A 3,635-nucleotide genomic window follows, 5' to 3' on the forward strand; every position below is an offset into this window, starting at 1 on the left:
TTCACCCTAACTTAGGCCTTGCAAATTTAGAGGTGGGTCTGACCCTAAGTTCCAGACTCTATCTTTGTCCATGCTCTTTTCTCAGCCAAGAACGCTTGTTTCCTTGGAACTTTCTAGAGCTGTCTGAACACCACTATAGTTATTGTAATTGTGGATGTGTGAGCCCAAGAAGGTGGAGACAGGTTTTGATACTGAGGATCCTAGAAGGGGCTATTCCCAGTCCAAGAGGAACATGGGATTGGTGAAAGACGGCTGTTTTGTTTCTGGAAGGAGCTTATCTTGGCTGAATTCTCCTAATCCTCTTGCAGGATTAAGGAAACTCAATGCACGTCCTGGTGATAATGCCCTTTAAGGATTTAATAGGATTTTGGCTTTCTAAGAGAAAGCCCTGGATGAGGAATTTAAAGAACTTATTTAGGCTCCAGACTCTGCTCCTAACTCACTGGGTGACCTTGATCTGTGGTTCTGTTTCTCCATCTGTAAAAAAAAGTGGTTAGAGGTGGTCTGTGGGCCCTAAATGGCTGGGTGGTGGAGGGGGAGGGCTGTGGTCGCTACATTGCATGTCAGTTTGGAAGGCTCCCTCCTACCATGTGCTGTCAGCCACAAAGCATCATGGAGGCCAATCACCGGATAGCACACCTGGAACTCAGAGATGGGTCAGGGAAGGCCTGAAGACATGAGCCTAGCCCAACAGAGCCTTCCTCAGAACTGCTGCTGGGTCCTCTGGATGGCTTTCATTCATGGCTCCTTATAACTTGGGAAGATAAGATCAAACTACTATGGCCACCTGTCTATTGTGTGCCCAGCACCCATGTGCAGAAGGAAGTTTGGAAAGATAAGCAGAACAAGAGATGGAGAGAGAGGCAGAGCTCTGGCAGCATTATTTCTGATGCTGGATCCAGCGTTACCTGACACACTGTCAGTAAACTCTCTCTCTTTCTTTTTGAGACAAAGCCTCAAGCTATTGCCCTAGGTAGAGTGCCATGGCATTACAGCTCACAGCAACCTCAAACTGCTGGGCTTAAGCAGTTCTCTTGCCTCAGCCTCCCAAGTAGTCAGGACTACACCTGACACAACACCCGACTATTTTTTGGTTGTAGTTGTCATTGTTGTTGGCAGGCCCAGGCTGGATTTGAACCTGCCAGCTCTGGTGTATTGGTCTATGTGGCTGGTGTCTTAGCCGCTTGAGCTACAGGCACCACCAGTAAACTCTCTTTTTAGCATAAAGTGTTTGAGTGGTATTCCTAAGGCTTTGGACTGGAGGAGTGAGGGTACACCTATTCCCAGGAGGAGAAATCTATAGATTTCAGCAGATTCTCAAAGGGGACTTTGATTTCCCCAAAGACTAAGAAGCCCTGCTGTGGTTTGAATGTTTGTCTCCTCCAAAACTCATGTTGAAATTTAATCCCTGGTAGGCCAGTATTGAGAGGTGGGGCCTTGTACAGGTGATCTGATCATGTTCATTCATGAATTAATGGAATAATGGATTAACCTGGGAGTGGGGCTGGTGGCTTTTTAAAGAGAGGAAGAGAGGCCTGAGCTGGAGAGTGGGTACTCTGTGTGCTTTGGGGCCTTGCAGAGAGTCCATGCCAGCAAGAAGGCCCTCACCAGATACAGATCGTTGACCTTGACTTCCCAGCCTCCAGAGCTGTCCAAAATAGATCCTCTTTCTTTCTCCTCAAACTATCCAAAATAGATCTCCTTTCTCAGTCCTCAGTCCTCTTGGTGGCTGGTCTTGGTTGGGGCCCATTCTGCATCTAATTCAGGAAGATGGTGGCCTCAAAGAAGATGAAAAAGTTGGTGATTATGGCACAGTGGTTATGGCTCTGGCCACATACACCGAGGTTGGCGGGTTTGAATCCAGCCCAGGCCAGCTAAATACCAATGACAACTACAACAAAAAATAGCTGGGCGTTGTGGTGGGTGCCTATAGTCCCCTCTACTTGGGAGGATGAGGCAAGAGAATTGCTTAAGCCCAAGAGTTTGAGGTCACTGTGAGCTGTGACATCATAGCTCTCTACCAAGGGGGACATAGTGAGGCTCTGTCTCAAAAAAAAAAAAAAAAAAAAGTTGCTGGACTTGATCAACTCAAGGCTCCAACTTGTCATGAAAAGTGGAAAAAGTATGTGCTGGGGTACAAGCGGACCCTGAAGATGATCAGACAAGGCAAAGTGAAATTGGTGATCCTCACCAACAACTGCCCAGCTTGAGGAAACCTGAAATAGAGTACGATACCATGTTAGCCAAAACTTGTTCATCACCACAGTGGCAATAATACTGAATTGGGCACAGCATGCGGAAAAGACTCCAGAGTATGCACACTGGCTATCCTTGATCCAGGTGACTCCGATGTCATTAGAAGCATGCCAGGACAGACTGGGAAAAAGTAAATCATGAACATTTTTTCTTTAATAAAACTTGCCAGAGCTTTTTTTTTCCTAATAAAATAAAAAAACAAAATAGATAGATTCTTTTTTTTACAAATCACCTGGTCTCATATATCCAGTTTCAGCAAAAGAAAATAGACGATGACCAGGCCCTAAGGTAGGTTTCTTCCAGCTCAAGGTACTCAGTTCTCTCTGTAGCTGCTGGTCAGTACCACCTGGCTGGAGGTGGGGGAGGGGACTCATCATCACACCGTGCAGGGTGCCACCTTCCATCTGTCTTCCTCTGCCATCTCTGGGAGCAGGAGGCTGCCCATGTGAGCTACGTTAGTAGGGTCCCTGCCTTTGAGATCCGGTGGGGCTGCCCCAGGATGTTTCCCCAGCTCCTTCTCTATGAGAGCACCTTCCGGCCGTCTCCCCCTCTTTCCTTCCAGATTCGGGCCTCTTTGGTCCTTCTCTACTGTATTGGGCTTAGGGTTGGGGACAGTCCCTTTGACACCATCCAGGCAATGTGTGGGGGTTCCTGACCCCCTAGCTGCACTCCTGCAAACCATCCTTTGTAAATACCCCCTGCCTTGAATGATCCTGGTCTGAACTGTGCCATGGGTTTCCTGTTGGGATCCAAGAGATGCAAGAGCCACGAGAACAACCTACAGTCAGATAAAACATGGTGACTCTGGGATCACCCCTAGAGTTGGGGCAGAAAGGAGATGCCAGGGGATAGGATGCACTCAGTGTGTATCCAGGCCAGCCAAGTCACCCTGTGGTGCCCTACCCTATTGCCACCTAAAATAGAGAACATCTTGCTGGTCCCGTCTCCTGGAGGCGGCACGTTGCATGTTTACTTTCTATCACTCATCACTGATCAAGTGAGAGAAAATGTTTAGTGACAATAGCCAGAGGGAAGAGGAGGGGAAATGGCTCCATGCCGTGCTGGGAGGACGTGACTTACTTCAGCCTTTCTGGAAAGCAGATCAGCACTTCAGTTATGCACAGCTGCGTAACAAACCACCCCCAAAGCTAAGGGCCAAAACCTCAGCAGCTACTGCTGTTGCTTTTAGACCTGGGGATACATTGGGTTCAGCCAGGGTTCCTCAGCTGTGTCTCTTTGCAGTCACACTCAGAAGGCAGCTTTTATTGTTTTTTTGAGACGGAGTCTCATTCTGTTGCCCAGGCCAGAGTGCTGTGGTGTCAGCCTAGATCACAGCAACCTCAAACCCCTGGGTTCAAGTGATTCTCTTGCCTTAGCCT

At 48.1% G+C, this 3,635-nt stretch overlaps 1 pseudogene; it reads left to right on the forward strand.

Moving 5' to 3' along the window:
* Positions 1-2,061: 2,061 nt before the first annotated feature.
* On the forward strand, positions 2,062-2,390 carry LOC100962498 (annotated as a pseudogene).
* Positions 2,391-3,635: the final 1,245 nt, after the last annotated feature.

Source organism: Otolemur garnettii, unplaced genomic scaffold (genome assembly GCF_000181295.1).
Source record: "Otolemur garnettii isolate 467f Iridium unplaced genomic scaffold, OtoGar3 scaffold00092, whole genome shotgun sequence".
In the NCBI taxonomy this organism is placed as follows: domain Eukaryota; kingdom Metazoa; phylum Chordata; class Mammalia; order Primates; family Galagidae; genus Otolemur; species Otolemur garnettii.